This window comes from Hibiscus syriacus, unplaced genomic scaffold (genome assembly GCF_006381635.1).
Source record: "Hibiscus syriacus cultivar Baekdansim isolate YM2019G1 unplaced genomic scaffold, ASM638163v2 tig00116994_pilon, whole genome shotgun sequence".
Lineage (NCBI taxonomy): Eukaryota > Viridiplantae > Streptophyta > Magnoliopsida > Malvales > Malvaceae > Hibiscus > Hibiscus syriacus.
This window is the reverse complement of record NW_024063510.1, coordinates 307,057-331,923: the sequence shown is the minus strand read 5'-3', so window position 1 is coordinate 331,923 and position 24,867 is coordinate 307,057. Positions and strand designations below refer to the sequence as shown.

Genomic DNA, 24,867 nt, shown 5'->3' with positions numbered 1-24,867 from the left:
CTAAGTAGTAAAAATCCACGGCGGCACTTTCGATCGTTTTCCCTTCACCGGAGTTTTCGTGTCGGGAAAATTCCCGTCACTGTCGGCAGTATCTTCAACCATCGGGAAAATTCCCGTCACTGTCGGCAGCATCTTCAACCAGACCAACGACTGTGACTCTAACACGGTAAGTAACAAGGTGAACTCCTTCCATGTCCACGATTTCTTCATCTGCATAAATTTGCCACAATTTGTCACCTAGGGAACGCATTTTGTACACACATTCCGAGTCTCTTTAGAAATATGTCGCCGGCAAGTCCGGTGTGCTCGTACCATAGCGACATTTGGTAATCAAGGATATCTCTAGGCGACGCTGAATCATTTTTAGGATTTCCCAATGGAAACTGATAGCATCCGATATCAATCTCAGTGTCTCGACTGTCGTCCATTGATCTTTGGTTCACGTTGGCAGATCCTATTAGAATGTACAAGTCATCCACTACAAGCACCAGCAACAAACATTGTTATTTTCAGATACGGATATAAAAATTTATATAGGATACTGAGGTAAGAATTTGTATAAAATACACTTATAAAGATAAATTGAAAATGATATAATACAAAAAAAATCATCTAACGATTGATTAAATAGTCATAGAAGTGGTAGAGGGGTAAAATCATCAATTGATAATTACTATTTAATCAAACATTAATTGGCTGCCTTTTTATCTCCAAATAAAGCGTTTAGGTTCAAAATACTTTAAAAAAATCGACATGAATTTTTAGTCAAATGTTAAAGATATTTGTTCGATATTACCTATCATGAGCTTGGAATGGATATAAACCATGAACCACCTATGCTTTTGGGCATTCCAATATTGTGTACAAGGCTGAGGCGACTGTGGGGGAACAAACTTATCTTTTCTCTCTCTCCCTATTCACTAGACAAAAGAAGTTCAAGTAATCCCTTGGATGTCTATTCCTATCGCTTTCTTTTATGGCTTCATTGATCAACTTATACATCATCTCCAACGTCTGCCTCGTCCAATGCAATATATCCTGCATCGATTCACTCTCCGGTGACCCTTCCGGTATCACCACGTACACTGCAAACCTCTCTTTCCTTTTGACCTTGCTCTCCACTTTCAGAGCAATCTCTACGGGAACCAAATTCCTACCCCCAGAGTTTTTATCTTTGTCCCATAAATGGCATCCTCCGATGAAGTATTGGTTTTCGATGTAAATGAATCGATCGGCTCGTATTATTGCTTCGATGTAATCTTCATGGATGCTTTGCTCCGAAGTTAAGTTTCTAGGTAGTTGGTTGGTTGAGACACGGTCGATTGATCGAAAAACTTGTGCGTTCCAATGTCGGATGTCTTCGTCATTGTCGGGATTGGTCAAGGCGAAGGACTGTCAAGTGATGTTTGGTATTGAGTTTATGGGGAGTAACAACGAAGGGTCATATTGTTTGCTCCATCGTTGCTCGAAATTTGCAAGCACATCCCACGTGGCTTCCCCGGTGACATAAGCGTGAGCGTCGTACCATGGCTCCCTTGGAAGGCCATTCTGAAGTGAATCCCCGGGGATGTTGGTTTGATAGAAATCGAAACAATGTGACTCCAAATTGAGCATTCGAAACAACGAGTGATGTTCCGTGTCGTACCGGTCGTTGTAGAGATTGACTCCACCGACAAATCTCGTGATTTCTAGGTCATCCATCGATAAAACCATGGGCGGCTCTGGCTTCAGACCGTTACGGTCTTCTGATGGTGAGCGAAGAGTGTGGGGAACTTATGGTGCAATCTGGGGCATAATTTATATGCGACTTTGGTGTGTTTGAAATACGCAAAAGCGTCCTCATCGTGTGTTCGCATTATCCCTTGGTTCTTGATAAATGGATAGGAAGTTTCATCGTTCCAAATGTTGAAAATACAAAAAATCAAGTTGCCAAATTGATGGCCACTTTCGGTGGATAATTGAAGAAAAAAACAAAACATTTAATCCCACTGAAGGTTTGGTTGAAAAAGTTGAATGGTAAAATCTCAATTTTAGTCATTGTAATTTAGGGTATTTACAAATTAGTCCTTAAGTTTCAACTATAAATACCCTAGCTCATTTAGCTTCAAAACCATCCCAAAGCATTCTAGCTTTCTTCCAATACTAGAGAGAATTTAGAGAGTTTCTTGAGAGTTGTTTTCTCCTTTTTATCAAGAGAGAATTATCATTGTTTTCTCCTTGGTAGATCGAGAGAAGTTGTAATTCCTATTTTCTCATAGTGAAATTCTTCTACCGTTGTCCGTGGTTTTTTACCCTATATTATTTAGGGGTTTTCCAAGTAAATTTTGTGTCTCTTTTATCTTCATTTTTATTTTCTCAAATTATCAGTTGCGATTTTGTTCTATCAGATAGTTGTCTTCCGCAACAATTGGTATCAGAGCTAGATTTGAGTGTGTAATATCTGCTTATTGTCTTTGTGGTTGCCACCAAAAGGTGGATCCTCCGACATAAGAAAGTAAGAAGTTATTACCCATTCTTTGAAGGTTCCAGAGAAATATTCACGATAGTGAAATAGTGGGAGCTATCCGTAAAAGAAGCTATGGCAACTAAATTTGATATTGAAAAATTCAATGAGAGAAATTTCTCATTGTGGAAATTGAAGATGAAGGCCATCCTGAGGAAAGACGGTTGTCTAGCAGCTATCAGTGAAAGGTCGATAGATTTCACAGATGACAACAAATGGATCGAAATGGACGGGAATGCTATGGCAAACTTTCATCTAGCATTAGCAGATGAAGTATTGTCAAGCATCGAGGAGAAGAAGACAGCTAAGAAGATATGAGATCATCTTACCAAATTGTACGAGGCCACATCGCTGCACAATAAAATTTTCCTTAAGAGAAAATTGTACACTCTCCGTATGCCAGAATCTACTTCAGTGACGGAGCACTTAAATACACTGAACACTTTATTTTCTCAGCTTACATCCTTAAGCTGTAAAATAGCAGAACAAGAACGTGTTGAACTTCTACTTCAAAGTCTACTGGATTCGTATGATCAACTCATCATCAACATGACAAATAGTAATGTAACCAGTCTAGTCTTCGATGACGTTGCAGCTGTTATTCTACAAGAAGAAAATCGGCGCAAGAACAAGGAAGACAGACAAGTAAATATGCAACAAGCAGAAGCGTTGACAACGATGATAGGGAGATTGTTCGTGTGTTATGAGTACTATAAAATATACGCAAATAATGTGCAAGTATACACAATCGCTCAAGTAATATAATGATGAGTGAGTATCGTCTCCACAGGGATTGGGTGAAATCACAAAAGTCTAACCAAAGCAATGCAATATTCTATCTAAGTATAGTTAGTCTTGATATATACAAATGTCACGGCAATGGATATGTGTATGCTGGTGGATGCGGATTTATGGTGTGATGGTGTAGCAAATGGAAATGCAGTGGCAATGATGGATGTTTAATATTGAGTATGGTGAAATGTCAAGGCAATGAGAAATGGTAAAAACAGTAAATAAAAAAGATAAATAAAATAAGAAGAAAATAATCCTCACGTGACAAGCTTCCAATGAAATGAATGGTAAGGATTGGTCTAAGGTTGCTAAACTTATTTCTCAAGTATATTTAAGCTATCTTGTCTTTACTTACTCGACAGGGCTTTCCTAAGGTGTTCAAAAGAACCTAACAGAATAGGATGCCAAGGCATCTGCTCTCACTCAACGATGTTGGACAACCTACCCTATTGATAAAGACACCCTTTTTAGTCGTTGAAATCCTATCCTAGTCTCTTCCGAGATCTAAGGGATTAAGTTATAATATTCCTAGGCCGGTTCAAAGCCCCTTGAAAAATACCATAACCCATTGCTTATGAGGATCTTATCTTGCGTTTCTTCCGAATTCTTACAAGTATTTTTAGTTTAGGATTCTTCTGAATACATATCCTTCATCTAAGAGATGGACATTTCCATGCCTCTTACAAGCCTAGATGGTGAAGCATTCATAAGCAAAGCAAATAAAGAACCAAAAATATACTTAAATATACTATTGAAAATAAAGTTCAAACAACCATTCAACCAACCACCACCAAATAAGTTAGTTCATGGTGGGGTTCGAAATATCCAAACACAAAGTCATGAAAATTCGTTCAAACAACCCACAAAATAATATAAAAATAGCAGCAAAAAGGGAAGTGAGAAGAAGCCTTCGACGTGCCACCGGAGGTCTCCTCTCGGCCACCACGAACCACCTAGCTTGCTAGCTCCTTTCGGCGCCTAGCTTGCCACTCCTTGGAACTTTATCAATGGAGGAATATCCCAAGGAAGAAGAAAGGAAAAGAAAATAAAAAAATGTGATTTTTTTCTGCTTGCGTGGGTTCTCCCTCCTCTCTCTCTCCCATGAGGTGTCATATATAATAAATAAAATATCTAGGGGTAATGATTAGTTTGTTGGGTGCAAAATACCCCTCATACCCCTAGAATCACATTTTGTGCATGAATCTTATCCTCCAAGTGGCAGTGGTCCATTGGCAGCTCTGGCAGGCGGTTACAGCAGTCCTTCACGTGCAGAGACAGCTGTCCAGTACCAGTTATCCTGATGCAGAGATATCTTTTTGTCTTTTTCTGTGCCGGAAATGCCAAGGCATTTCAATCTGCTTTAGCAACGTGTGATGCCGCGGCATTACTCCCCAAAGAATCCTTTTCCTTGCTATTCCCTGCACACCATAGACAAACTGCACCTTTCCCTCAAACAGCACCATTAAGAAATAAAATAGCACAACCACCAGAAATGCAACTATATGCAACTACATGATCCTAAAATGACTAAAATGAGCTTTTAAACAAACAATAACTTAAGTGAAAAAGGATTTAAAAGTGACCTTTTTAGGAAGTTAACACACCCCCAAACTTAAGCTATTGCTTGTCCTCAAGCAATGGATAGCAGTTACATAAGCATAATGTCATGGAAAAGTTCGATAGTAAAACAGTAGGACAAAATTGAATTTCAACCCTCAGAACGATAGGCTTCAACATGCTAGGCTTATCAAGAATTCAAGTACTTTTCCCTATGTCAAAATCCTTTGTGGTAGTGTGTGTGCGTGATTGTATCCAATCTATACTTAGCAAATTTAGACAATTTCTAATCAAGTCCCCTAGTTTTTGTCAAGGCATTTACTTATCATTAAGCACATTTTTACTCCCTTTTCTTTGATTTTTTTTAAACTGTTACGAAGGGAGTCAGCTCATCACACCTACTCTCCCACACTCTAGATGAAAGGGAGCATACCTTCCATCCCCGAGCTAGTTAAGTAGAGTCATCTTGTGACTTCTTTCATTCACTCATATGCACAAGGCTTCCATTTATTAAAGAAAGTTCCAGGAAATGCCACGGCAAAGAGGAGTGTCCCTCTACAGCTATGCTTAAGCATTTATTCACAGTTTCATTTCTAAGGGAGTTTGTTTTTGATTTTTCTTTTAAACACCATACTATATTTCAATGCCAAGGCGAACTAAAGTTCCTTTATAAAAATTTCCTAAATTTTCTAAGTATAGAGAACATACAAATCGTGTAAATATTTTTCACCAAGCATCAAGCCCTAGAGTGAGTTCTATCATTCTCAACGGTCATTTACATTCAGATTCTAGCCTAACAAAATTATCATCATCGGGTATCCTCAAAACATTTTATCTAACTGTCCTACCATTTACTGATGCCATGGTATAATACTATGCTAATGCTATCATGCATATGACCTACCAAGAACAATACCTCCCCCAAACTTAAGGGAATCATTGTCCTCAATGCTTTAAAGAGAAACTAAACTATCTATAAACTATATGTTATGCAATGAAATGCAACTAAATGAAAATGGATGCAAAAGAGGTACCTCAATGTTTACGTGATGGTGGTTCTTTGGAGGTGCTAGCAGCTCCTCGTCGGGTGCGCTTTCGGATAGGTGTTGGGCTGGACTCGGAAGAATTGGAGTAATAGTGCGCAATGCGTCCAGCCGTGGTCTTGGTGCGGCGACCACTACGTTGTGCAGGAGAAGGATTGGGTGTTGGGACGGGGCTGGGTGTTTCTTCGACAGGGACAGTGGGCGGATATTCAGGAGTCTTGGACCGGTGAGTATCAGGAGTAGGGTCATCAACATGAGGATCAGGTGCATCGTGCTCAGGCTCTGGAGATGCCTCGGCATTGAATGCCGGCAGAATTTCATCAGGGAATCCAGGAAAATTCCGTTGTCCGTGGGGAATGATTTCTTGAAAGAATGATTCCACCACAGCATCTCTATGCTTCATATATCCAAAGAAGTTACGGATGTCACCGTGTAAAGCATGCATTTGAGCTTGAGTATGCGTCACAGCTTCCTCGAGAGCAAGTAACCTTGCCTCGGCATTCGTTTCTGTAGCACCTGCAGATTGCTCATGAACAGGGTCGTTAGACTTGGGATTTTCAATTCCCAACAACAGTGGAAAGTCTAGCCCTAGTGATGCCCGATAATCCAGGTAAAATTTCATCAAAAGCATTTTCCTCAACATTTTTCTTACGACATAAAGCAGTAATTAAATTAGGGAACACCAAAGCACTTGCCTTTTTACCCAAACAGTCGTGAACTTGCTGAACAATGATACGACCCACATCAATCGGACGGGATATCATTATAGAATGTAAAAGCAATAAGCGTGAAAGTGATACTGTAGTGTTGTGGGAAGTGGGCATTAGTTTATGCTTGATAAAGTGATTCCATAACTTTGCGCGTGGCTGAAGACGTTCCCGGTTGACCGAGTATCGGCTCGTCTGGCGACCATTCCACTCAGTGTTTTCGAAACAAAGGTCCTCCAAGATCCCATCGTATGTGTTGTTATCTGCTTCCTCTTCGAACGTGGCATGGGCGTCTACTACCTCCTGTAAATGAAAATAACGATTAATAGCAGTGGATGTAAAACGGATTTGCTTACCTCGAACGAAGATGGAGTGTTGATTGGGCTTGGAAATGTTCGCATAGAACTCCTTAACTAATGAGGCATTCACCGAACCAGAATGACGGGCAAACTTCTGCCATTTGAGCGGCGTCACGATGTCCATAACATCGGGTCCAAAACCACCATCGGTTTCCTCGGTAAAAATAAATCCTAACTCAAAAAAGAGTTTTCGGTTCTTGAAGTTTTGGAACCGAGCCTTAGCCTCATCGTTCTCAAACTATTGCCAAGTGGTCGTGTCGGTTGGAGCCGGTATTGAACGCACCATTTTCAGTGTTTTTGATGTAAGAAAAATGAAAAAGGAAGAAGCTTTTGAAAGCTTTAAAAACTTGGATGTATTTCGGCTATGGAGAAATAACAAAGAAGAAGATGAATGAAGAAGAGAAAAGGTAAAAGTTAAAATGAAAGAGAAAAATTAATAATGAAAGATAAAAGAAAAAGTTAAAAATTTGGGAGGGAAAATGGGTGATAGGACGGTTAAGAGAGAAATTAGGGGGTGGGGGTTGTGCATGTATATGGAAGGAAAAACTGCCAAAAAGCAATGATGATGATGGGACAAAAACTGTGGAAAGAGAAAAGTAAATGTCAGAAATTAAATTAAATAAAAGAAACAATCAAAAGAATATCTCTCCAATTAATGCTCTGTCCTTTCCTCCCTTTGGTAACCGCTCCTTGTACGGTTTGCAGCAATGTGGTCCCTACAAATCAGATCAAGAATTAATTAAAAAATAAAATAAAATAAAACTAAAGAAAAAAAACTTGAATGTTAAATTTTATTTATGCACAGGCACAAATTCAATGCCGAGGCATCGAATTTTGGTTCTCCTCTGGGCACGCTTCAGTATCGTGCAGCCGTAACACGTCCTTGTTGTGCGGTGGTGGAATTCCATTGTAGGCTTTCAAACGCTGGCCATTGACCTTGAAGATCTTCCCATTATCTATTCTCTTGATGTCAAGAGCTCCATGGGGATAGACATAATGCACCTCAAATGGCCCTGACCATCGAGATTTTAGCTTCCCAGGAAAGAGTTTAAGTTTGGAGTTGTAAAGCAAGACTTGTTGCCCCACATGAAAATGCCGTGGCATCAATTTTTGGTCATGCCACTTCTTGGTTTTCTCCTTGTATATCCGAGCATTCTCATATGCTTGTGCTCTAAACTATTCCATTTCATTAAGTTCTAATAATCTTTGCTCCCCAGCTAGTTGAGCATCGAAATTCAATCGCTTGATAGCTCAATAAGCTTTATGTTCAAGCTCAACCGGGAGATGACAAACTTTCCCATATACTAGCTTGAAGGGTGACATCCCCAAAGGAGTTTTGAATGATGTTCTGTACGCCCAAAGTGCTTCATCCAACTTTGGCGACCAATCCTTTCGCTTTGGGTTCACCACTTTCTCTAAAATCTGCTTGATCTCTCGATTAGATATCTCAGCTTGTCCATTTGTCTGCGGATGATATGCCGTGGCAATCTTGTGCCGAACTCCATATCTCAGCAATGCCTTGGCAATCAACTTGTTATCAAAATGGGTTCCTTCATCACTGATGATAGCACGAGGTACTCCAAACCGAGTGAAAATATACTTGTGCAAAAACTTGAGTACGGTCTTGGAGTCATTCCTTGATGTTGCCATTGCTTCCACCCACTTTGACACATAATCCACAGCAAGTAATATATATAATTTTCCTTCAGAAGATGGGAATGGTCCCATGAAGTCGATGCCCCATACATCAACAGCTCTATCTCCAAAATTTTTACAGCGGCATCTCATGTTGTCTGGAGATGTTTCCAGTCCGTTGGCATCGATCACATCCTTTGTAAATGCTTGGGCATCTCTAACAAGTTGGCCAGTAAAATCCTGATTGCAGGACCTTAGCAGCAGTCCTTGCTCCACCAAAATGGCCTCCACTTGGGGCCGAATGACAATGGTACAAAATATCATTTTCCTCCTCTTCAGGTACACATCGTCTAATGAGCTGATCGGCACAATGTTTGAACAGATATGGCTCATCCCAAAAATAGTTCCTTGCATCGTGCTTGAACTTCTTTTTCTCTAGCCTAGATAAGTGATCAACAACTTGATTTTCAGTTCCTTTTCTATCTACCACCTCTAAGTCAAATTCTTGCAAAAGTAAGATCCACCTAATAAGTCTAGGCTTGGCATCCTTTTTGTTCACTAAGTATTTTATAGCCGAATGATCAGTGTGAACAATAACTTTAGTGCCTATTAGGTAAGGTCTAAATTTATCAAAAGCAAATACCACAGCAAGTAATTCTTTCTCAGTGGTGGTGTAGTTCAATTGTGCTTCATTTAAAGTGCGGCTAGAGTAATAAATAACATGAAAAATTTTACCTCACCGTTGCCCCAAAACAGCTCCTACGTCATAGTCACTTGCATCACACATCAGCTCAAATGGTGATGTCCAGTCGGGAGGGACTACAATGGGTGCCGAGATCAGTTGTCGTTTCAGCTCAGTAAATGCGCCGAGGCATAATTCGTCAAACACAAAGGGTTGGTTTTGTTGAAGCAATGTGCATGAGGGCTTAGAAATCTTGGAGAAGTTTTTGATAAACCTTCTATAGAATCCAGCATGTCCAAGAAAACTTCTTATTCCCTTGACCGTAGTTGGTGGTGGCAACTTTTCAATCACTTCAATTTTCGCCTTGTCTACCTCAATACCCTTGTGTGAAATTTTGTGGCCTAATACAATACCTTCAGTCACCATAAAGTGATATTTTTCCCAGTTTAAGACCAACTCAGCCTCCTCGCATCTCTTGAGAACTTTTGCTAAATTGCCGAGGCATCGTTCAAAATCATCCCCACAAATAGAAAAATCGTCCATGAAGATCTCCAGAAAATCCTCAACCATATCTGAAAATATAGCTTGCATACAACGCTGAAACGTTGCCGGGGCATTACAGAGTCCAAAAGGCATCCTCCTAAAGGAAAAAGTGCCATAGGGACAAGTAAATGTAGTCTTCTCCTGGTCCTCTGGTGCGATGGCAATTTGATTCTACCCCGAGTACCCATCTAAAAAGCAATAGAATGCTTTGCCGGCCAATCGATCCAACATTTGGTCGATGAAAGGTAGAGGAAAGTGGTCCTTCTTCGTAGCTTTGTTGAGTTTTCTATAGTCCATACATATCCTCCATCCGGTCACAGTGCGAGTGGGTAATAGCTCATTATCCTCATTCGTAACCACCGTTGTGCCTCCTTTCTTCGGAACGCATTGGACAGGGCTCACCCATGAGCTATTGGAGATAGGGTAGATCACTCCAGCATCAAGCCATTTCAGAATTTCTTTCATCACCACTTGCTTCATAACAGAGTTGAGTCTTCTTTGTGGTTCAATTGAATTGTCGTGGCAATCTTCTAGCAGAATCTTGTGCATGCAGATCGTGGGACTAATGCCTTTCAAATCGGCCATAGTCCAACCAATGCTTTCTTATGCTGCATCAAAACACTTAACAACTTTGCTCTTGGTTAGCAGTAAGGTTAGCGGAAATAATCACCGGTAAAGTCTCATCGCTACCTAATTAAACATATTTAAGATGCCCTGGCAAAGTCTTAAGCTCTAGATTGGGTGCATGCAATAATGAAGGCTTAGGAGAAATGAATTCATCAAAATTCATACCTGATCTAACTTGTACTAAGCTAGATTGCTCCTCCAAAATTGGAAAGTCGTCGGACTCTACTAAGCTTTCATCATCCACCCAATATTCATTTCCTGCTAGCTGAATGAAGTTGTTCTGGCAAAGATGTTCAGTCTCTTCTTCAATCACTGAGTTTAATTCAGAAATGCCTTGGCATTCTTCAGTGTCATCAACATATTTGAGCGTTCTAAAAACATTGACAGTCACACACTGATCAGCCACTCTCATAGTGAGTTCACCTTTTTCACAGTCTATCAAGATACGTCCAGTGGCTAGGAAAGGTCTTCCCAGAATGATTGGTACTTTGGTATCAACTTCGCAGTCCAGAATTAAGAAGTCGACTGGAAACACAAACTTGTCCACCCTTACTATGACATCCTCGACTCTCCCTTCAGGTTTAACATGGGATTTGTCGGCAAGTTGTAAAATAACTGAGGTGGGTCTTGCATCTCATATGCCAAGCTTCAAGAATATCGATTTCGGCATTAAGTTAACACTTGAACCAAGATCACATAAAGCTTTTCCAACGAAATTAGCTCCAATTGAACAAGGAATAATGAAGCTGCCCGGATCATTTCTCTTTGGCAGTAACTTACTCAATGAAGAACAAAATTCAGTTGCCGTGGCAACAGTCTCTACTTTTCTCTTCTTGGTACAGATGTCCTTCAGAAATTTGGCATACATCAGCATCTGTTCAACAACTTCCAAGAGAGGTATATTGATATGGAGCTGATCAAGAATGTCTACGAACTTCTTGAACTGAACTTCATCATTGTGCTTCTTCAATCTTTGCGGGAAGGGTGGGGGAGGTCTAGCTTCCTTAGCTGTAGGAATAGAATTTTCTTTTGCCTTGGCATCAGAATCTGGTACCTTGGCAGAATCCTCCTCCTTGTCCTTCTCAGAAACTCTATCATCTTGTAATTCAGCTTCAGTAGTGGGATTAGAATCATCTTGTTGTGGCCCACTATCCTTGACTTGTCGATTGATTTGTGTTCCACTCCTAAGAGTTAACACATTGCAGTGCTCTTTTCCAGGCCCTTTAGTGACTTCAGTATCCCTTGGAAAACGTCCTTGCAGACGCTCTTGCAATGCCGTAGCAATCTGACCAACTTGACCTTCCAAAGCTCTCAGAGACGAGCTATGGCTTTGAAGTAAGGCGCCTTGACTATGAAGTAAAGCTCCTTGATTCTTAATTGAAGTAGAATGGTCTTGCAGCATTGTCTTCGTAGTAGATATGAATTCTTGAATTCTAGCTTCTAAGGAACTTATGCTCGCTGAAGATGAAGCTCCTTTGTTAGCATTATGCCATGGCATAGCATTTTGGTAACCTTGAGCTCATTGTGATTCTGCTGCCTAGTAGGTTGATTAGCATTGTGTGGGCTCCTTGATTTCCCCATGAAAAATTGGGATGCTGACGCCATCCAGCATTATAAGTGTTTGAGTAAGGATTGTTGCTGCCTCGATTGTAATTACCAACAAAGTTGATGGACTCATGGTTGGTTGGGAATTCGCTCTCGTGATGATTGCCTTGGCATAACAGACATGCCAGATTAGTTATTTTCACTTCCTTCACATCAGTGGAACATTGTAAGTTCTTCAACATATTAGTAATAGCGGAGAGTTGAGCGGACACTGAATCTTTGGCTTCTAACTCGAATGCTCCAGGTGCTCTCCTCCCACTCCCAAGTCTTGAAGAAGGAAATTGATAATCATTGTTAGCAATTCTGTCCAAGATAGCAAACGCCTCTGTAGGTGATTTGTCCAACAATGTCCCATTTGCCGAGGCATCCAGTAACATCCTCGTGGGTGCATTGACTCCATTATAGAACATAACTACTTGAGTCCAATCATGAAAACCATGATTTGAACACTTTCGAAGAAAACTCTTGTAACGATCCCAACACTCATACATGGATTCGTCGTCGTCACCCTGGCGAAAAGATGATATTTCATTCCTTAGCTGCGTATTCATATTCGGTGGGTTGTACCCCAATAAAAAACTCTTACAAAGATCGGCCCATGATTCCATCGAATCGGCTGGTACACCACTCAACCAAGCTCTTGCTCGGTCACGCAATGAATACGGAAAAAGCTTTAATTTCAAAAAATCCTCATGCACTCCTTCTTGGCGAAAAGAATCACAAACTTCCAGAAAATTACGAATGTGCTGCCTGGCATCTTCAGTTGGCATACCCCCAAACTGCCCAATAGAATTCAACATGTTGAACATGACTGGTTTCAGCTCGAAATGTGCAGCTTGAATTTCGGGTGCCACAATCCCAGGATTCAGATCATCCAGCATCGGATTTAAATGATCTCGAATAACATGAGGCCTGATAGCAGGTTCAACATTGTTTAATGCCGCGGCATTCTGATTTCCGTTATCTTGACCAATGCCTTGGTTTCCAATCTGATACATATTTCCTTGAGCACGTCTTCTTCTTCTAAAGAGTCTTTCAATCTCAGGTTCTATTGGTTCCAAAGGCTCTTCAGAATTTCTTCTAGGCATACACTAAATAAACCTGAAAAATAAAACAAAAATATCAAGTAAACTATACAAAAATAAAAATGCAAAACAAAATAAAATGCTTTGGCAAAACTAAATAACTTCAGGCTGCCAATCCCTGGCAACGGCGCCAAAAACTTGTTCGAGTGTTGTGAGTACTATAAAATATACGCAAATAATGTGCAAGTATACACAATCGCTCAAGTAATATAATGATGAGTGAGTATCGTCTCCACAGGGATTGGGTGAAATCACAAAAGTCTAACCAAAGCAATGCAATATTCTATCTAAATATGTGTATGCTGGTGGATGCGGATTTATGGTGTGATGGTGTAGCAAATGGAAATGCAATGGCAATGATGGATGTTTAATATTGAGTATGAAATGTCAAGGCAATGAGAAATGGTAAAAACAATAAATAAAAAGATAAATAAAATAAGAAGAAAATAATCCTCACTTGACAAGCTTCCAATGAAATGAATGGTAAGGATTGGTCTAAGGTTGCTAAACTTATTTCTCAAGTATATTTAAGCTATCTTGTCTTTACTTACTCGACAAGGCTTTCCTAAGGTGTTCAAAAGAACCTAACAGAATAGGATGCCGAGGCATCTGCTCTCACTCAACGATGTTGGACAACCTACCCTATTGATAAAGACACCCTTTTTAGTCGTTGAAATCCTATCCTAGTCTCTTCCGAGATCTAAGGGATTAAGTTATAATATTCCTAGGCCGGTTCAAAGCCCCTTGAAAATACCATAACCCATTGCTTATGAGGATCTTATCTTGCTTTCTTCCGAATTCTTACAAGTATTTTTGGTTTAGGATTCTTCCGAATACCTATCCTTCATCTAAGAGATGAACATTTCCATGCCTCTTACAAGCCTAGATGGTGAAGCATTCATAAGCAAAGCAAATAAAGAACCAAAATATACTTAAATATACTATTGAAAATAAAGTTCAAACAACCATTCAACCAACCACCACCAAATAAGTTAGTTCATGGTGGGGTTCGAAATATCCAAACACAAAGTCATAAAAATTTGTTCCAACAACCCACAAAATAATATAAAAATAGCAGCAAAAAGGGAAGTGAGAAGAAGCCTTCGACGCGCCACCGGAGGTCTCCTCTCGGCCACCACGAACCACCTAGCTTGCTAGCTCCTTTCGGTGCCTAGCTTGCCACTCCTTGGAGCTTTTCAATGGAGGAATATACCAAGGAAGAAGAAAGGAAAAGAAAATAAATAAATGTGATTTTTTTCTGCTTGCGTGCGGAGGTCTCCTCTCGGCCACCACGAACCACCTAGCTTGCTAGCTCCTTTCGGTGCCTAGCTTGCCACTCCTTGGAGCTTTTCAATGGAGGAATATACCAAGGAAGAAGAAAGGAAAAGAAAATAAATAAATGTGATTTTTTTCTGCTTGCGTGTGTTCTCCCTCACTCTCTCTCCCATGAGGTGTCATATATAATAAATAAAATATCTAGGGGTAATGATGAGTTTGTTGGGTGCAAAATACCCCTCATACCCCTAGAATCACATTTTTGTGCAATCTATCTCCAAGTGGCAGTGGTCCATTGGTAGCTCTGGCAGGCGATTACAGCAGTCCTTCACGTGCAGAGACAGCTGTCCAGTGCCAGCTGTCCTGATGCAGAAATATATTTTTGTCTTTTTCTGCGCCGGAAATGCCAAGGAATTTCAATCTGCTTTAGCAACGTGTGATGCCGCGGCATTACTCCCCAAAGAATCCTTTTCCTTGCTATTCCCTGCACACCATAGACAAACTGCACCTTTCCCTCAAACAGCACCATTAAGAAATAAAATAGCACAACCACCACAAATGCAACTATATGCAACTACATGATCCTAAAATGACTAAAATGAGCTTTTAAACAAACAATAACTTAAGTGAAAAAGGCTTTAAAAGTGGCCTTTTTAGGAAGTTAACAGAGATCAACAGAACATGGCCAAAGCAACAGTCACAAACATGGTAGATTGAAGTCGAGAAGCAAGAAGAATTTAAAGTGCTACAACTGTGGAAAGAAGTGTCACTTGAAGAAGGATTATTGGAGTCTAAATAAAAACTCCAATCCATAAGGCAATACTGCAAACACTTCAGATGATGGAGATGCTCTATGCTGTGAAACGTCAACCACCGTGGAAGGTAGAAAAGAGATATGCAGACATATGACTCATTGATTTGTGAGCAACATATCGTATGACCTCAAGAAGAGAATGGTTCCATCATTATGAACCTATCTCAGGAGGATCTGTGTATAGTTGCAATGATCATTCCTTAGAGATCATTAGCGTGGGAACCATCAAATTGAAGATGTATGATGGAACAATTAAAGTTGTTCGAGATGTGCGGCACGTGAAAGGCCTGAAGAAAAATTTATTATCCTACGGATTGTTGGATAATAATGCAAGTAAGATTGAAACACAGAAAGAAATCATGAATGTGTTCTGTGGAGCGCTTGTGGTGCTGAAAGGTGAAAAGATAGCAGCAAACTTGTACATGCTGAAGGGAGAGACTTTGTTAGAAGCAGAAGCCTCTGTTGCCTCATGTAGTTCAGATTCTGTAATGCTATGACATCAGAAACTTGGACACCTGTCAGAATAAGGAATGAAAGTCCTTGTGGAGCAAAAGCTACTTCCAGGCTTAACAAAGATATCACTTCCTTTGTGTGAGCATTGCATAACAAGTAAGCAGTACCGGTTGAAATTCAACACATCAAATTCTAGAGACAAAAGTGTTATAGAATTGGTTCACTCTGGCGTATGGCAAGCACCAGCTACATCCCTAGGCGGAACAAAATACTTTGTCTCATTTATTGATGACTACTCCAGGAGATGTTGGGTGTACCCTATTAAGAAGAAGTCATATGTGTTTTCCACTTTCAAAAACTTCAAAGCGCGGGTGGAACTTGATTCTGGAAATAAGATCAAGTGTTTCAGAACAGATAATGGAGGAGAATACACAAGCGAAGAATTTGATGACTTTTGCAGGAAAGAAGGAATCAAAAGACAGTTCACAGTGGCGAAACTCCTCAACAAAAATGGAGTGGCAGAGCGGATGAGCAGAACCTTGTTAGAAAGAATAAGAGCAATGTTGAGGGATGCAGGCCTACAAAAATCATTCTGGGCAGAAGCAGTCAATACCGCCTGTTATTTGGTGAATCGAGTTCCATCAACTGTAATAGAGCTGAAGACACCAATAGAGATGTGGACTAGTAAACCAGCTGATTATTCAAACCTCCATGTATTTGGAAGTATTGTGTACGTGATGTACAACTCCCAAGAAATTTCAAAGCTGGATCCAAAATCCAGGAAATGCAAATTCTTGGGGTATTGTTGATGGAGTCAAGGGGTATCGCTTGTGGGATTCCACTGCCCGCAAAGTGATCATCAGTAAGGATGTTATATTTGTAGAAGATAAACAACAAAGAAAGGAAGATGATGATAACACTAAAAAGTCAGAGACTACACAGATATATGTAGAAAAGGAGGTTGAAGAAGGAGATTCTTTTGAAGCAGAACCAACATATGATGAACAAGAACCAGAGAGTTCTGAAGTTCCAACAACTCGTCAATCAGATCGTGTGAGAAGACGTCCCAATTGGCACTCAGATTATGTTATAGAAGGAAATATTGCATACTGCCTTTTAACAGATGACGGTGAGCCATCAACATACGAGGAGGCAATAAACAGCTCAGATGCTTCACTGTGGATGATGGCGATGCAAGAAGAAATTGAAGCCCTTTATAAAAATAATACATGGGACCTTGTGCCACTACCACAAGGAAGTAAGCCAATTGGTAACAAATGGGTCTTCAAAATCAAGCGAAATGGTGACGATCAAGTTGAGAGGTATCGTGCAAGACTGGTGGTCAAAGGATATGCTCAAAAAGAAGGTATTGATTTCAATGAAATATTTTATCCTGTGGTTCGACTAATAACAGTTCGAGTAGTTTTGGAAATGTGTGCTACATTGAACTTACATCTAGAGCAGCTAGATGTTAAAACAACTTTTCTTCATGGAAATCTTGAAGAAGAGATTTACATGCTCCAGCCTGAAGGTTTTGAAGCAAAAGAAAAGAAAAACTTGGTTTGCAGGTTGAACAAATCTCTGTACGGTCTAAAGCAGGCGCCGAGGTGTTGGTATAAGAGATTTGATTCCTTCATTATGTGCCTTGGATACAACAGACTTAATACAAACCCTTGTGTTTATTTCAAGAAGTCTGGTGATAACGATTTTGTTATATTGCTGTTGTATGTGGATGACATGTTGGTTGCAGGACCAACAAAGATCATATTGAAGAATTGAAGGCACAACTGGCTAGGGAATTGGCTAGGGAATTTGAATGAAGGACTTGGGATCAGCAAACAATATTCTAGGGATGCAAATTCACCGAGACAGAAGTAATAGGAAAATTTGGCTTTCACAAAAGAATTACTCGAAGAAGATCTTGTCACGATTCAGCATGCAAGATTGTAAGCCAATTTCTACCCCTCTTCCTATTAACTTCAAATTATCCTCCAGTATGAGTCCTAGCAGTGAAGAGAGAGGATAGAGATGTCTCGAGTACCGTATGCATCAGCAGTGGGGAAGTTTAATGTTCGCTATGATATGCACAAGACCAGACATTGCATAAGCAGTGGGAGTGGTTAGTCGGTACATGGCGAATCCAGGAAAAGAGCATTGGAATACAGTAAAGAGGATCCTTAGATACATCAAAGGGACCTCAAATGTTGCATTATATTACGAAGGATCAAACTTACTAATCAATAGTTATGTAGATTCTGACTATGCAGGGGATTTGGATAAAAGCAAATCTACAACAGGATATGTGTTCAAAGTTACTGGTAGAGCTGTAAGCTGGGTTTCAAAATTGCAGTCAGTTGTGGCTACATCCACAACAGAGGAAGAATATGTAGCAGCTACACAAGCCAGTAAAGAAGCAATTTGGTTGAAGATGCTATTGGACGAGCTTGGGCACAATCAAGAGTATGTTTCTCTGTTTTGTGACAGTCAAAACGCCTTGCATTTAGCAAGGAATCCAACATTTCATTCAAGGACAAAGCACATATGAGTTCAATACCATTTCATTTGTGAAAAGGTGGAAGAAGGAACGATAGATATGCAGAAGATCTATACCAAAGACAATATAGCAGATTTCATGACAAATGAGGTAAATGTTGATAAATTTACCTGGTGTCGATCCTCTTATGGCCTGTCAGAGACATAAGCAACATTAAGGTACAAGGTAGAAAGAATGGTGTGAAGATATGATTGTTCCAATCAAATCTTCAAGTGGGGAGATTGTTGAAAATACAAAAAATCAAGTGGCCAAATTGATGGCCACTTTCGGTGGATAATTGAAGAAAAAAACAAAACATTTAATTCCACTGAAAGTTTGGTTGAAAAAGTTGAATGGTAAAATCTCAATTTTAGTCATTGTAATTTAGGGTATTTACAAATTAGTCCTTAAGTTTCAACTATAAATACCCTAGCTCATTTAGCTTCAAAACCATCCCAAAGCATTCTAGCTTTCTTCCAATACTAGAGAGAATTTAGAGAGTTTCTTGAGAGTTGTTTTCTCCTTTTTATCAAGAGAGAATTATCATTGTTTTCTCCTTGGTAGATCGAGAGAAGTTGTAATTCCTATTTTCTCATAGTGAAATTCTTCTATCGTTGTCCGTGGTTTTTACCCTATATTATTTAGGGGTTTTCCACGTAAATTTTGTGTTTATTTTATCTTCATTTTTATTTTCTCAAATTATCAGTTGCGATTTTGCTCTATCCGATAGCCGTCTTCCGCAACACCAAAGCATTATCCTCACGACTGCACCTTCTTCAACTTTTCGTTTCAACAATTCACCCATCTTTACTCCTATTGCATACAGAATATTTGTTTCAAGATACCGGATCTAATTCGAATTTTAAAAGACAAGAAGATAATTAGCATTAGAGTGTAAATTCTAAGGCATAATGAGTATCTCAATGTTTACACAAATGATCATTTTGATCCTTTAAATTATTTATACTTCTAATATTTCAATTTTTGGTTAAAACATTCTATGTTGGAAGGAAATCGTTAGCTGATGAGCAGTTAACACATATTGTTGACTTGACATTTTCTTATGTGTTTAATTGTCAACGTGACATGTCTATATCATCATTTTGGGTGATAATGTATAGGCAACATCATCTCTTCGGGTGACGTGACACATGACACGTCAACAATTAAACATATAAAAATATCACATCGGCAACATATATTGATCGTTAATCAACTAACAGTTTCGATTTAATAGGAGATATTTTAACCAAAAATTAAATGTTAAGACTATAATACTAAAAAAAATAGGAACCAAAAGTGACTGCCAAATTCTAACTACTTATGGTCAGAATCAATGTTTGGATTTACCAGAACCATGTTTGGGTTGAAAGACCAGCCTGCAATCTCAATGACCTTATACACATCCTCCCACAGTTTTTTCGGAGAAGAAAACGGAGGCTGAAAAGCTGAGCTATGGTGCGCGTCTTGATAAAGCTTCACATTACAATTTGAACGTTGAGGAAACGTAGCATTTCTAAGACCCTGCAATCCTCCGTGCTCGATCACTTTTGCCCATGTCGGTTTAAATTCTGCTGGTTTGAACCACAACATGAACCTCAGTTTCACGTCTGGGCTGGTTTTACCATTCTCCAGCTGCAAAGGAAACAACCCATTGATCAAGCTCGACTCGTTCAGGATTTGACTCGCATGGATGCTGTATTTTAATTTGATTACCTTAAAATATTTTATATTGATATTTTAATTTGATTACCTTAAAATATTGATAATACGATATTTTAATACGATTATCCTATGTACTATATTGATATTTTAATTTGATTACCTTAAAATATTTTATGTTCCAACCATCATCCTTCAATGTTATTCTTGCAATTTTGTTTATCTAATCTGCCTTGTACTACCTCTGATCTTCCTTTTCTTTCCTTTAAATTATCATCTTCTTCTTCCTCAAGTCGCAAATTTTAAAACTTTTATGAAAGGATTCACATTCAACTTAAAGTCAATTAATAACTTCTTTTTCCAATATTATTTTCTGTTTTTCGATGATGGTGTCTATGTTCGGTTCGTCAAATTGATTACTTCAGCCAGCATACAAAGTTTAGGGCGACTAAACTTTTATAGAGAAAAATGAGTATGTTATACCAACAATCATTTAATTATGGAATGATTTTGTTTTGACTATTGATTTTTTAATTTTATCAATAAATCATCTAATTATTTAAGTGTTATTAACCAAATCATCTTCTGTTAACATTTGACAGATAAACTAACATAGTAGTCAAAATCTAAAATACAGTGTCTCTTCTAATTATTATACGCTATGAAAACGTCCAAACACCTGAAAAGCTTCTCCCAGAGCCATGTGATATATTCTTTTGCTGATGTTGTCGATGAAATCTGAAAAACCTAAGCGGTGGCGATATCTTGTATCTCTCATGGTCGCCTGAGAACCCTTTACTCTAACCTAAAAATCCTTTACTCTTGCCATCTCTGACGAACTATTTGTCTGAGGGGATCAGAGAAGAGAAAATAAATTGAAATAGAATGTTGTTAAGAGGATCAAACTTAGGACTTAAATATGGATGGACCGATGGGAGAGCGGACGACCACTCCCCTCTAAAAATTTCAAATCCCTATATATTTTGTATATTTTTAATTAACAATATGTTTCCATCCCCTATATTTTTATAAATTCACCCTCTCTTTAAATTTTGTAAATCCGCTCGCTCTTACATAAAGACCCTTGAACTTAGGATTGGGCAAGATTTCACCACCTTACCAAATCACATATTTGGTAATGAATTAAAATATTATATTATTATTATTATAGTTGATGATAACAAATAAATAATATTTATCAAGTGAGGATTCACTTGAGACTTTGGAGGGATTGATCATGCCTTAATCGTAGGCCAAATTTCATATTTGATAATCAATTACAACAGTTTATATATATATATAATGATGACAAAAAAAAAGTTAAGTGAAGATTGAAATCTAAGCCAATTGAAGTATAGAAACATCTAAACCATTAACATAAATCTAATAAATAATTTAAAATTGAATACACTTCATCGTTTTTGTATGAAACAAGAATGTCAACTTTGTGTATCTATAACCCCAACAGAAAACTAATTAGTCAATAACAAAATGAAAAAGAAACTAAAAAATAGCTTAAATCAACTTCTATTGAATTCAATGAAAAGAAAAAACTTTATCCAGTCTACTGTTTATTTATCCCATTCATCATTTTTTTTTTCATGAAACAAGAGTCTCAGCTCTGTGTATCTGTATAACCGCAACAGCCAAATAATTAGTCAATGAAATGAAAAATGTAAACAAAATTTTAGCTTAAATTAGCTTCTTTTTTTTTATGGATTTCGTTGGAATCAAATGATAGTGACTTCACCATTTGTGGATTTGCAATCAACTTAAGGTCATTCTTGATCAAAGTGAGTGGTACTGCAATATCTGTATCAGTCCATGCTGAAACATTAAAGACACATGGTTCATCAGAGCATGACAAGTAAGACTCGAGGCATGTTCCTGAATTTGTTTTTCATAGTTTTTCTTAGAAATTTGAGAGCAGAAAAATAACCAAAGCGATATCGACAAAAACAAGACATGCACAAGGAGACGAGATTTAATGTGGTTTGGTCTTGTCTACCTCCACGAGCGAGATGAACAACAATCCACTACAAAACGTAGAGAACACGAAGAGTACAAATACATGATATCATATGCATCCCAAAACCCGGTATAGATACCAAAACCCAGTATATCCCAAAACATTCTTCCAATATCCTTCAAAATAATATCTGCAACGTAAGCCCAAAAAATTATAGAGATCTCAAAAAATAATTACATTTCTCCAGAAAAAAAATATCTTACACTACCCTAAAGGCTAATACATAATCTCTATTTATACAGTCTAATTTTTATTTATAGAGCAAAATACTTGGTCACCAAGAATTCTTATTCAATAAGAATTCTTGCCTAAAACAAATATTTACTTTATTAAATAAACACAAATGGCTCTCCCTTGTTCCCATATGTAATGGGGTAAGGGGGATCTCCCTTGTTCCCATATGTAATGGGGTAAGGGGGAGGTAAGATAGTAGGCTGCCCCTAACACCAGGTTGAGAGCAGCTTCCGTAGGAGACCTCCGAATTATGAAATGTCCTTCGTGGGACTCGATCCCACGACCTTAAGGTTAAGAACCTTGTGCTCTACCAACTGAGCTGGATAGTCATTAAATAAACATAACTACCACTTAATCTTTAACCACTTAAATTATAATAAAAATCAAACTTAATTACCAATTATAATTTGGGTCAAAATATATATAACAAATCTCCCCCTTGACCAAAATTTCGTCAAAAATTGATCTTCAAGTCTTCAACAACATCAATCTTTATGTAAGTCGCAAATCCGTTAAAGTACCGCTATCATGTCTTTAATAACTTCAATTCTTACGCAATATCTATTGATGTATCACTGAATCAATTGAGAATTACTTTTCTGCAACTGAAAGCTCATTGCAACACATTCATCTTGCATGTTACCAAAACCACTAACAAAATCCGCAACAACAAATTCCTTCAAAACTCCATAGCCCGATCCTGGCTCTGATACCACTTGTTAGAATTTGAAAGAAAAAAAACCAAAAGGGAAACAAATAAACAGGATCGAAAAGAAAAAACAAAGAACACTCTGATTTATGAGGAAAACCCAAAAGGAAAAAATCATGGGCATAGGAGAAAATTTTTACTAATATGAAGGAAGAAAATACAAGAGAATTTTGGTGAAAGAAAATAACTTCATATCTAACCCTAATCTTTAGTATCTATTTATAGGGATATATACTTGATTACAAAAGAAAACCAAATAAAGTATAAATATACTTTAATAAAGTTTTCTACTTTTAACCAAACTGAGTTTCTTACTTTCTCAATATTTATATATTAATTAATTTGTGTCACTTTGAATTCTAATCAAACTCTAACAAATCTCCACATTGTCACAAATTCTTAAAGTGCAAAGGTTTCGAGATAAAACACCCAAATTCGATGTGACACATAAACTCAACAACAAGTTCTCCACCTCTTCCACAACACCTCTCAAAGGGGTAATCTTCAGTAACAGACACCGATCAAGTCCAAGCTTTTTTAGGCTTGAATTTAGTCTTCACATTTACATGGTTATCATAAGTGTCAACTTTACTCATAAATGTTTCATCACGAGCAATATCATGCACATCACGATCTCAATCATCAATGATAGTTTTATCTTCAAATACATTATGTTCACGAAATTGAACTCTTTTCTGCTTCACATAACTGTTCTGCCCACGATTATTTTGTTCAACAGTGTTATTTGACACGATGGATGAAACACCAACTGCATTATCTAAAACTGTTGAACCCTGGAAAACATAAAACTTGGTAGTCTTTCTCTACCATTTCAACACAACAAGAGAGTCCCTGCAAATTTTCATAGCTCCATCTTCACTAGAGAATTTGTACCCTTTTGAATATAGAGTACCTAACGAAATTAGATTTCTACTCAAATCTGGAACATGTCTAACATTACCAAGTGTTAGAACAATCCCATCGAACATCTTAATCTTGATTGTGTCAATACATGTGACTTTAAAAGGGACATTAATTGCCAAATATACATCACCTATAGAAACAACTTCATACGTCGCAAACCAGTCACGATTATGACTCAAATGAAAACTACTACCAGACTTAAGTATCCACTCATCACTTGTTATAAAGTTTTCATCTGTCGCAACTAGGAGTTCTCTGTCATCGTACTCCTCTACTATACCGACCTCACCAGATTTCCCAGAGTTATACTCTTCAGCTTCTCTTTTGATTTTATTTTGCAACTTGTAACACTCCGATTTAACATGCCATTTCTTTTTACAAAAGTGACAAGTTTTACATTGGTTGGAATATTTTGATATGCCCATTCCTTTACTGCTTGAAGAATTCTCGCCTTTTCTTCCACGGTCAGAACTAGTCGGTACATACACTACAAGACCCTCTTCCTGGGGCTCAAAACTAGATACAATATATTTCATCTTGTTAAACGAGTATAAGACATTGTACACCTCTTCAAGAATGAGAGTTTCGCGACTGTACAATATTGTGTCTCTAAAAGGATAGTAGGAATACGACAACGAACATATGATGATCAGTCCTAAGTCTTCTTGATCATACTTCACTTCTAAAGTCTCTAGATCAGAGACAATTTTCTTGAAAGCGGCCAGGTGCTCTTCAATAGGCGAACCTTTCGCCAACTTAAGTGAATAAAAACGCTGATTTAGGTGCAACTTGCTGGTCAATGATTTCTGCATGTAAAGTTGCTCCAATTTTGCCTATAAAGATGCATCTGTTTTTTTCTTTCAACATATCCTGCAAAATTTGATTTGATAAGTGTAAATGATTATGAGAAAAAGCTTTATGATACTTATGCTTTTTCTCATTCGTCTATTGTGTTTTCGGCTTCTCATCAAATCCTTCTATTGCATCATCAAGATCTAACTGTGCAAGAACATCCCAAATCTTTACCTGCCATAGCGAGAACCTGGTGTTTCGATCCAACAGCAGAATATCATGTAACACCCCTAACTCATATTCG

At 38.3% G+C, this 24,867-nt stretch overlaps 1 pseudogene; it reads right to left on the bottom strand.

Moving 5' to 3' along the window:
- Nucleotides 1-24,583, bottom strand: LOC120193283 (annotated as a pseudogene).
- Nucleotides 24,584-24,867: the final 284 nt, after the last annotated feature.